We start from the raw sequence: 12,721 nt of genomic DNA on the forward strand, positions 1-12,721 counted from the left end.
ATACTGTCCAATGTCTCCCTTCACCCACTTTTCTGCTGTCCATCCTCCAAGGAGGAGGTTATATGTAGATCCTTGTAATCGGTTCCCCCTTTCTACCCCACCTTCCCTCCCCCTCCCGGTATTGCCACACTCACCACTGGTCCTGAAGGGATCATCTGTTCTGGATTCCCTGTGTTTCCAGTTCCTATCTGTACCAGTGTACATCCTTTTATGCACATATGAGTGTCTATGAATTTGTTTCTCTAGTCTACCTGGACTAACACACCTGTTGAGAAAGGGATATTGGTCCAGTTTAGGCCAACTCTATATCACAGTACCTGAATTATTCACTTGCACTGAATCAATGTTTGGGTTGTTGGATGCATGCTAGTAACACAAACAATGGCTGTTAATTTCCAGTGAAATTTTACAATAATAATCACTGAGAATGTCAGTCACAGGTTTGCGTATAATACATACGTTAGTACAGCACATAGGGCATTGATGTAGCCGGACCATGTTTGTCCATCTATTCACAGTTCAACAGTCTTGGTAGAGCTGTCTTCCACTTCTCAGTCACCACGTATTTTCAGACTTAAGTCTTCAGCTTACCAATATGTCTGAGGTAAAGTCAAGTTCACCTATTAGAAGTTGCACTCTGGATGTCACTGATACAGGCTCTGGAGCATGTCATGCACCTTGAAAATACAGGATTCAATGTCCCCATGTTCCACGGCACCTGGCCTGGGTCCACAAGATAAACCCAGAAGCCCAGTCAATGTGGTTCATTCAGTGCCTACCACCAAGGACACTCCCCACTTAGGGTCCCCAAAAGTATTGTCAGTAATTCTTCCCCCCAACTGGAAGTCAGTCCTGCTTTTCCTACCAACAGACATGCATTTGTGTTTCCCCAGATGTGTTTTCTCCCTTTCCCCTGTACTGACTTGTTCCCATCAGTATCCCTCATCCCTCTGATAGGGCTGTCTACCTGTCTGGGTGTGTGTGTGGGGGGTACTTTTTCATAGCTTTGCATGGCATCCACTCAGTAGATTAACATCCCCTTCCCCTCCCTTGACCATTTGATCCCAGCTGACAGGAGATGCCCTCTGGCAAAGTAACCTTCAAAAATGCTTACCTAGAGATGTTGGTGTATGGATCATTGGCGTCAGTCAGGACAAACTGTATGGTCTTTACCAGATTGTATAGTCCCCTGGCCAGCAGACTGGATGCCCCATAAGGCTGAGCTTATACCCCTTCTGCTGCTTGTTCCTGCAGCAGTGGGCTCATACAGTATTTGCCTGTTTGTGATTAACTAACTTCACTCAACATCATGTCTTCCAGATCCCACCAGGTCTGGAGGTGTTTCCTAGTTTCATTCACTGAGAATTTTTATCCGATCATCTTTTTTGTTTGTTTATATATATAACTTTATTTCTCCAGTGTATCTCTGGTCACTCCAAATTTGGTGTTCATAAATTGTACAAACGGTTGTAAACCCAAAAGTCAACACACTGTGCTGTTTTTAGGGTCTGTGGGTTGATTTCATCTCATAGTAACCCTATGTAAAAGTAGAATTTTCCCTATAGGGTTTTCTAAACTGTAATCATTATAGGAGCAGATCTTCAGGCCTTTCTCTAGTGGACTGGCTTGTAGGCTAGAACCAAAGAACTTTTGTTTAGAAGTCAAGAGTTTAACCAGGAATCCTTTGGTTGTTGTTTTTGTTAGGTTTCATTGGGTTGGTTCCAACCCACAACAACCCTATGCACAATACAATAAAACACCGAATGGTCCTGCGCCATTCTCACAATTGTTCCTATGCCTGAGTCCATTGATTCAGCCACTGTGTCAATCCAGCTTGTTGAGGGTCTTATTCTCTTTTTTTGCACGTCTACTTTGCCAAACATGATATCCTACTCCAGGGCCCCTCCCCTGACAACATGTCTCAAGCATGCAAGATGAAGTTTTGCCATCTTTGTTTCTAAGGAGAACCCTGGCCTCCCTTCTTCTGACGGAGATCGGTTTGTCTTTTCAGCAGCCCATGGTACTTTCAATATTCTTCTCCAGCACCACAATTTAAATACATCGGTTCTTCTAGGGTCCTCTTTACTCACTATCCAACTTTTACACACATGTGATGCAATGGAGAATACCATGGATGGGTCAGGAACATCTTTGTCCTCAATGCAACATCCTTGCTCTTCAATACTCCCAAGAGGTCTTGTGCAGCAGATTTACACAATGCAGTGCGTCTTTTGATCTCCTGACAGCCGCTTCCATGAGCACTGATTGTAGTTCCATGCAAGACAAAATCCTTGACAACATCTATCTTATTTCCATTGATCATGATGTCACCTGTTGGTCCCGTTGTGAGGATTTTGGTCTTCCTTACATTGACTTGTAATCCATATTCAATGCTGAAACTCTTGCTCTTTATCGGCAAGGGCTTCGAGCCCTTCTCATTTTCAGCATTCAAGGCTTTGTCATCTTTGTACCACAGGTTGTTAGTAAGTCTTCATTCTTGTTTGTATAACCCAGGTTCTCTGATGGTTTGCTCAGCATGTATATTGAATACATATGGCAACAGGATTTGAATCTTCTACTGATGGGAATTTTGGCTGTTTTTAACTTGCTATTGTGAACTATGCGGCAATGAGCATGAGGGAACATATGCCTATTCGTGATTTGTTTCTTATTTTGTTGGGGTATATGAGCAGTAATGATATTGCTAGGTCTTATGGCATTTCAATTGTATTACTTTTAAAATATTGTTGGTTGTCTTTTCTTTCTTACTCTTTATTTTTATATTATTATTTTATATTATATTATTTTTTTCTCCTTTCTGTTTTGTTTTGTGTTTTATTGTTTCTATTAGGACACCCAGTTTATGAAGCTTAGAAGGAGTGGATGCATAGAGACAATACTGATGGCAATGGTTTATTGGGAATGGGAGGAGGATGAGGAGGAAGAGGAATTGCGAGCAATAAATGAATGTGTGAGGGGATACGGATAATGTATATACAACTGTTTTGAAGAGCAATTTAAGCATATGGAAGCATATAATATGTGGATATTGTATCAAGAAAACTACTTTAAGAAAATGAAACCAAACTTGACCTACGGTTACCATGGGTGAAGGTAGAAGAGTTTTTTCTTAGGAGATGTTGCGTCTATTTTAATGGTTATGGAACAATTTGGAGAGGGATATCAATTATGGTTGTACAACATGAAGGGTATAATCATGGCACTAAATTATACATGTAGAAGGTATTGATTTGGAGAATGTTTTGCAGTTTATATTTTTGTCATATTTTTTAAAAAATTATACGAATCACAATAAGTGCAAGGAAGAAGAAAATGTTTTAAAATTGAACCAACCTAGAGATGTTTGAAAACAAAGACCTGCAAGTTTTCTTGAGGAAATTCACTTAGAAAAACCCTTCAAAGCAGTTGTACTCTGAAACACCTAGATTTGCTACAAGTATTAATTGACTCACAGCAATGATTATTTTAGCATTTCAAAATAAGTCAAAGTGAGGCAGACTAGCAAAAGAAACTCCATTTTAGTAAGCTGCTAAGTAACTTGCCCATTCTTCCCTCCCATCTTAGAAAGTTGACTGCTATTTGACCTGCCCGTTCTCCTTCCCCTTATGGGAAAGTCTCTGCTGGTGATTAATTTTAGAATGCACTTTCATGTTCTCAGGTTCCGGACATTACAATCAGTTTACTGTTCTTCAATATATCGTTTGTTCTGATTCAATATTGTTTCCTTTGATGATGTAATCTGAATGGTGTAATCTTGTTACGGTAACCGGATGTTATAGTCAATTGTGGTATTGTTTAAATTATGATAAGGAATGTACCTTGTAATGCATGCTTTCTCTTCTTGAAGTTACCAGAGTGTTATAATCAATGCTGTAGCCTGTAATGCTTCCTAACCCTAAAGAATAGTAACATTATTTTGCTTTCTGCTTCTGTCCATGCTTGCTTAAGTCTTAGACAAAGGATAAATGCTTTTTTCACCTATAAAAGATGGACTGAAATATGGACTTGGGACTTTAATCAAAGAATCACTTTTAGATTTTAGTAGTCTGGCTATAACAGAATAAAGACTCTTCTAAATTATCAAGACATTATCGTGGCTGTCATTTATTTGAATCTTCAACAAAATTTAACCACCATGAAAGCAAACTAAATAAAAGTATAATATGATCTCAATAGATGTAGAAATGATTTTTTAAAATACCAAGGTAATTTCTGATAAAGATTTCTTCGAACTAGGAATAAAGGAACTTTCTCAAACTAACAAATATCATTTATAATAAACTCACATCTACAAAAATCTCACATCATACTTAATGGAAAAATACTTTAACTTTAAAATTTGGAAAAAGATATTATCCTCTCTTACCAGTTCTAATCAGCATTCTAATAGAGGTTGTCATTAGGACAATTAAGCAAGTCAAAGAAAAAACAGTTATCCAGATTGGATTGAAAGATGTAAAACTCTCTTCTCAGTAACATAATAATCTATATAGAAAATACAAAGGAAATTATAAGAATTTATAAATGAATGTAGGGAGTTTTTAGGATAGACAAAAATTAATTTTCATATATTATGAAAAATATTGAAAATACAACACTTAAATTACATAAATTATGAAGTAATTAAGGGAAAAATCTGGGAGAAGATATGCAATATGTGCATATGTACAATAAAGCCTTGCTAAGACAAATTAAAGGCTTAATAAATAAAGGAGTGCATCATACTTAAGACTAGAAGAACGAGTACTTCATAAATTGATATTCTACTTATTACCAGTCAGAAATCCATCAGTTTGTTGAAATTGGCAAGCTGATTTCAAATTTCTTATATAAATAAATTAAAACGAGAATAGCCTAAACAACTTACAAAATAAGTTCAAAGTTGGATGGCTAACATTTCCTAACTTCAAAACTAATAAAGCTTAAGTAATCAAGATAACATAGCACAGATACCAAGTATACCAAGTGTGGTGGTTTTATGATTGTTTGTCAATTTGAGAGGATTAAGAATGAAGAGATGGAGTCTAGCCCCTAAAGAGTTCTTGAAATTTCTGTGTTCCTCCTTGGAGGCGGGAGACGCTTTCTCTGCTCACTCCCTGACAAGTACATTGTAGACATTGCAGCTGACAAGACACTTGTAGCTATATTAGTGCCCTGAGCTGAAGGGGCCATGTGGAGACCCCTGCTAGTGCTGAGATGCTTACACTGCCACTGGATTCACAAGACTTTCCACCCACTGGCCTGTGATCTTCCTGCATTCGGCATCATTGCATGTGCTGCGAGAGTCTAAAGAGGAATTTATGAACTATCATCGGACATACATATGGGCTAATATTGGACTTGTGGACTTGATCTGGACTGGGCTGGGATGTTTTCTCAATATTCAAATGCTCTTGTATATAAAACTCTTTCTTATGCACATATGAGTGTCTATGAATTTGTTTCTCTAGTCTACGTGGACCAGCACACCAACATAATGATAAAAATAAAAAAAATATCCTTCTATGATTTTAATATATTTTCCTTCTATCCTTTCTTTGGTTAAGACAGAACATTAGAGAAGAAGAAACTTAAAGAGATAATTTTTAAAATCAAAGACACATTACAGAAAAGCAAAGAATCAAGTTACTCAGTATTCAATTGATTACATACATCATGATCTATTATAACTAAAGCTTCACCTCTATTATAGTAGAAATGAAGTACTGAACATCCTTATTTTGTCATCATGTGGAAGCAAATCTGTAGAATAAAATTTGTAAAAAAAAAGACTAAATACAAATATGAAAACATCCAAGGGTTGATAGATAGCACTAATTTCTCCTATAAATAAATTATTTAACTCACATTTATAAACATTTGATGAGTGTGCCCGTTTCTCCGTATACTTTCCCATATTGTGGATTGATCACACTTCTTCATTTTGTCGTTTAGATAAGGAAAAATGACAACTGATCTTTTATTATTTGAGAATGATGATGAGCAAATTTTCTTCTGTCCAAAAGTCCTATTTTCCAGTTGATGTCCAAACCAATTTTTCTGACAGGTTTTGATACTTTTTGGTACTCATTAATGACAACTCTTTGTCTGCTTAGGGTATTGCCATTTGTCAATGTGGTGCACATGTTTCTAACTGGTTTCTCATTTTTTAAACTGTGATTGTGGTATGAATTTCTACATGCAATATTTTATTTTTTAAAGAAATAGAATGTTGTGTATATTATTTTAATATGAAATTTAATTACTTGCTATTATCTATGCCATAGCAGGCCTGGTGGTTCCGTAGGCTAAGCTTTGGGCTGGAAAACACATGTCACAAGTTCAAACTTGTGAAAGATGAGATTGCTTGTTCCCATAAAGATTTGCGATCTTGGAAACCCTACATATGGTAGCTATTCGTCAAAATAGACTCTATGGCAATGATTATTAGTTTGTTCAGTTTGGTTTATCAACTATGTCAGTGCCTATACATCTACCTTCCTTTTAATTTCTTCTGCATATATTTTCAATATTTAGATATCATATATGCCCTTTACTTATGAATATTTAGTCTGCTTCCTTTTTTATGGCCATTACATTTATACTGACAATTAGGTTTTTTTGGGTAAATATACCATTGTTTAAATTGGTAAGTAGATTCATAAGATAAATTCCTATCAGCAAACTTTCTGGATTTAACTGGTAGCAAATTAAATATTCTTGTAGATTTTTGTCAAATTGTAAAAGGAAACCTTCATTCCTACATTGGAGAGTAAGTGAGACTTGAGGAATAAGTACATTCTTGAAGGGCTAGAAGATATTAACACAGAAAATCCTTATTTAAGCAAACCCTCCCTGCCAGGTAGATGATAATAATTTTAATTGTATGGAGGCAATAAGTAGAAGATAAAGTTAAAGGTTAGAAAATACTTTTGTTTTCAGAAACTTTAGAATGGTGGTTTTCACATAATGTTCCACGAAACCACAGGATTTCAAAAAAAAAGAGGAAGGCAATCCCTATCTTTACCTTCAATCCAAGTAGTTAACCTTAAATCTGATTGAAATACTGCTGTTCTAATACCCCTGGTGGTGTAATGTTTACCCATTGGGCTTTTAACTGCAAGGTCAGTAGGTGGAAACCACCAGGGGAGAGAAAGATGAGACTTTCTACTGCCATAATGAGTTACAGTCTCAGAAACTCACAGGGGCAGTTGTATTGAGTCCTAAAGGTTTGCTAAGAGTTGGCATCAAGTTGAGGCCAGTGAGTTTGCTTGTTTTTTGTTGTTCTTGGTGAGAATTTGTTTGTCATAACTTTCTAATTCACCTAAGTAATGAGTTAGTTCTTTATGAACTATAGCATACTTCAAAATTCTAGGACTATAATTTAAAATGTCATAGTCTCAAGAACTCTTTAAACTCTTAATTAATATTAAGTGCCCAGATTGTATTTGTTCATGAATACTACCTATGGATATTTACCACATTAGAAACTAAAATTCAGAAAAGTTAATGCTTCTATAGATTTAATAATAGTAATAATAAAACTATTATATTATAATATAAATGTTAAACATTTGCAAATATATCTATACTTCAAGTAAGTGTATTGCAAACAAAAAATAGTGGGAATTCTGGCACTGTTTTACATTTTTGCAAGTCTTTAAAATATCTGCATAATAGATAATAGGTTGTCATTAAGAAACTGACACTATTTCTGATGTTAGATCATTGATAGAATTCAAACCCCATACCTCTGCCTCTCTTGCTTGACTCATATCTGTGCAAGCTGATAAAATATTATCACTCTCTCCCTTATAAGTTTCATCAAATACCCATTTCCTAACTACAATGAAATCCACAACCATTCTTCCTCCCTTGCTTTTCAAAACATTTTTATACCTGTTTGGAAGCCTGTTATGCTTTCTTCTGAAAGTCTCTTTATACCACATCTTGCCATATGTCTCAATATTTTAATGAACGTTTGGTTACAGGGTCCATTCCATAAACAGGAGGCAATCAAAACCCACATGTATGTTCAATGGTTTCTACATTAAACCTTTGCAATGTGTTATTTTGGTCAAACCATATGAAGAAACTCCCTCTTCACAAAGAGGAGAAGTGAGAGGATAAAGAAAAATTTACAATTTACTTTATGGTAGGACTAAGAGATAATCTAGAGAATTGTCTGGATAACTAAATACTCTTCTTTACCTCCACTATGTAACATAAATTCAATTTCCCCTTCGTAACTAGAATTAATCACACCACTCAATACAGTAACTCCCCTCTTTGACTTTTCATCCAAGGGCATGAGCAACCCAAAGTGGCCGTGAGCCATTTTACTTTCCAGTTCAATGGACTTAGAGTTGTGTCTGTAGGTGGGAGTATTCCTCTCCTTGGAACTAAGCCTTCCAGACTGAGGAGCATAGGATTAAAAGGACAGGGAGCAAAACAATGTGGTTAATGGGACAATAGGATTTTTTGTAAGAGTCTTATTACAATTTTCACACGTGGGCCCATGAATATAGGCTATTGGAGAAACAGCACAATATATTGGATGCTGGATTAGAGTGCGTACAGCCTCCTGGAAATTATTGCTATGAATTGCAATGTATTGCAACCCAATTGGTGCTGTACTTGTGTCTTTCAAAGGCTTTTCTATCTTTCCATCAATCTAATGGATTCAAAATGATGGGAACATGATAAGACCATGTGGATTATGTGAGCGAAGACTCATTGTCTCAAGACATTTGCCTTGAGGTGAATGCCTTAATCTTAGGCCAAGCTGTGTGGGATACCAGACCAGTGTACACGGCATGGTTATCTCCTTTTAACTCCATGGATAGTAGCTTGCACATACGCATTGCATTCATGGAAGGCAAATCCATATCTAAAGTGACTGTTCCAGTGAAAGCACTTTTATGAAAGTGCTTTTATGTAGTCAAAGTGATACCAGAAAACTGATGGATAATCCCCAAGGAAAGGTCCCATGTCACACACTCAGTGTTGATCTCTGTTGCTGACATATTGGTCACTCAGCATTGACAGTAGCCTATCAGGGCTTGCTGAGTGCAAGGTCATGTTGCTGTGCCCATGCATAACCTCCATCTTTTCCACCATATCCACTTTCTTCATGAGCCCATTGGGCAATGAAAGGAGTGGCTGGGGAAAGAGAATGACTGACTTCTATAAAACTTATTTACTTGATTGTTAAAATACTCCTGTAGAGGTAACTCTGTCGTGAGCATTCATATGAGACACAAATATCTTCGATTTTATCTGCCTAGTCCCAAAAACCTATCTACATACATCTTTCTAACACTTCGTTGTTACCAGTTTTCCAAGCATACTCTTTCCATGTCCCTGATCATCCAGGCAAACCATTAGCCACATTTCATTAGTCAGTGTACACCACTGAATATTTGGCCATTTATTCCTCCAAGAAAGTGAATAGCTAGATAGCTGCTCAAAGTTCTGACCATTAGGAGGACTTCCATTCATTACTGTCCTTCAGGGAGGTCTCTGAAAGGAGCTATATTGCTACTGTCTACTTTTGAGTGATATATATAGAGAACAACCCATGTGTAAACTGAGCCTGAATTTTCTCTTCCTCATTTAAATGATCACAAGGAGCTCCCTATGAGGTCATGGGTGCAGATTGGGAGAAGAATTGTACTGTGACAGGTCTCAATATCATAGGTATTTGGGCATATCTTCATGCAGTTCACTTATATCTTCAGGTCCTGCTCAAATCCAATCTCAATATTCTATTTCCATAGTACCCAATGTCAATTTGGCTCCTGTACACATCTCCTTAGATGAAGTGCAGGGTTGCCTGGGATAGTGTGTTAGTCTGGGTACTTTAGAGAAACAAATCCACAGAAACTCATGTATAAGAGAGAGTTTTATATAAAGGTTAAGTGCGCATTAAGAAAACATCCCAACCCAGTGCTGCCCAAGCCCACAAGTCCAACATTAACCCATTAACCCATTAAATGTTTGTCACCAATCCACAAAGTCCTCCTCCATCTCACAAAACACACGCAATGGTGCCCACTGCAGGAGGAAAGCTGAACAGCGCTGGCAGGGGTCTCCACACAGCTGCTCCAGCACCCAGGGCTGCATCAGGGTAGGTCCATGTGGCTTCTCCTCAGGGATGTCTTGCAGGAAGTCAGCCTTGCCAGATAAAGCAGGGAACTGGCTAAGGCAGCTGCACCCTGGTCTGACTATAAGAAAGCAAGAGCCCCGAGAACTAAAAAGGCGAGGCTCACCAAGCCATTTATCCCTCTGCCCTTCAATTAACCCCACACTTGTTTATCGGCCAGGTTGGCACAATAAACTAACTACCTCAGATAGTCTTTGAAAATCACATTTTTAAAAATTCCTGGTAATTCTGCGTGTGATTTTAAATATAGTTGTATTGCTATAAAATTCACTTATGATGCACTTCCATAGTTAAGTAATTTTAAAAAAGAGTTGTATATATATCATCACAATCAGTTCTAATGCTCCCTTCCCCCTCCTGCATTCATTATTTGCTCCCCAAATCCACTTACCCTTCCCATCCCAGATCCCTGATAAATCTTTGCACCAGTTATTGTCTTTATACATCCATTCTGTGCTTTGCTCTGGAACTAGTGGGAAATATTTAAGTCTAGAACAAATTCATGTTTGGTAAAAAGGGAGGCCAATTGACCAAGTATCATATTATACCATAGTTCAATCTACTGTAATCAAGTTTAAAAGTATCTCTGTCTGACTGAAAGTAAAACTGTTCAGGTCCCTCACCTGTGACCAGAGGGGATCTGTCAGAGGCTTAATCTGACTAAATACTCACCAGTTGAATTTTGGGCTCCCATTCTCCTCCTTAGTCATCTACAAAGTGGGTGTTCATAATTTAAGCTATGATACTTTTCCCTTCATCATATTCTTATCTTGTTATTGTCATCCCTAGATCAGACAGCTTGATGTGCTTCTCCAATATCTACTTAGTTGATATCTCATTTAGATGGCTACTTGTTAGAATACAAGTCTTTAAGACTCCCAAGACACGATTCCAATTGACAGCCAGGAAACATCTGCTTTCTTCACCACACTTAGCTGTAGCACCCTTGTCTTCAGAGATCTCTTCATGAAGGCAAATATTGAGCAAGGCCATATTATAAGTGCTACCTTTTTTTGGATTGAAGTTAGAATTAAATGGGAGCCCAGAATTCATCTCCTTGTCCATGGGTTATGAACAACTATGGTTTACTTTAGAGGTCATATTATCATTTTCTGACAAAACAAAACAAAAAAACCCCACAATCATCCCTCTGGGATAGAAGGGGATTGAGATTGCATTGATAAAATCAATCATTTATTTTATGGCATATAATTTACGGTACTGTTGAGATGAGAAGTTTATGAGGGTCTTGGCTATTGTCCAGCTGCTAACAGCAATTGAGGAGTTATTGTTTGTACAGATTGAATACTTATATGATTGAGTTCTGTTTACATTGAGCATGAGTGTTGGTGTTAGGGGAAAATTTCCTGTAACATTCCTTACGGGGAAGATCCTTGCCTATCAGTGCATATTAGTGCATAGGGAACATTGAGATACTAAATATATGGAGATTTCTAGATCCCACTATATATGATTTATTAGATTAATTTTTTACAACAGAAAATACTTAATACTTTCTCTGGTAGAGCAGCTGGTGGATTTAAATGATTTACATTCCTGGTCAACACTTAACACACAGATCTACCAGAGATTTTTTTGTGGTACCTAAAAAATGAGACAATTTGTGTATAAAAGGTTTTATGTTACCTTAACTCAGCCATGATTTTTAATAGTTTGGCAGTCGTGGCCTCAGCAGTGATGTGATCTAAGGTTATAAAACTAACTCCATCATGTGACTAGTTGTGAGCAGTCAAGCAGTTATGGGAAAGTAGGATTGAGCGCAACCCCTTACTCAGGTCACAGCCCTAAAATTGTTTCCTTAGGATTGTGACCTACTTCATATGTAATGTTACTCTGTGAGGGAAGTTGTCTCATTTCATACCGGTCTGGATCCCATATCTGAATCATCAACCTCCCACTCTTTGGAATTGAGCCAATGGCCTACATAGTGCCTGCTAACCATGGGAACCATCAGACCTGCTGATCTTGGATTGATCCACCTTTGTATCCACCAGCTGTGGTCTTCCTGATTCATATTCCTGCTTTCTGTTTCAGCAGTCCCTGAAGTTACTGAGTCAGGAACAGCCTCTAGCGTAACAGCTGACCCACATCTTTGAAACTGAATGGTCTTACCCACTTGTACAACTGTGTGAAGAATTTTCCTGGTATAAATTTATGTATTTATTTAAAAATACTGTTTGATTTCTATAGAAAACCAAGCCTAATGCAATGTGTAATTTGGCAGTTTATGTAAGTTAGGGGAGAACTTCTTGTGACAATAAGTGATGGTAAAAAAAATTTTGTCTGACGTAAAGCTTCAGAACACAGGAAAGATAGACATACATTCTACGAATAGGATAGGTTATGAGTATGAAACTAAGCACTCTTATAATGGTTGATATGAAGAAAAACAGGTGAGATACTTTAAAGTGAAGGAAACAGTTGCAACGAAAGGAAATAAAAGACCTGCCAAAAGTGGGCCTGCTATTGTTTATCAAAATTTCAAACTATTTTTAAAGATCTCTCAATCTATAAGACCAGCAGTTTGAAACCACC

Source organism: Echinops telfairi, unplaced genomic scaffold (genome assembly GCF_000313985.2).
Source record: "Echinops telfairi isolate 266 unplaced genomic scaffold, ASM31398v2 ScPeMD7_7419;HRSCAF=8457, whole genome shotgun sequence".
Classification (NCBI taxonomy): Eukaryota; Metazoa; Chordata; class Mammalia; order Afrosoricida; family Tenrecidae; genus Echinops; species Echinops telfairi.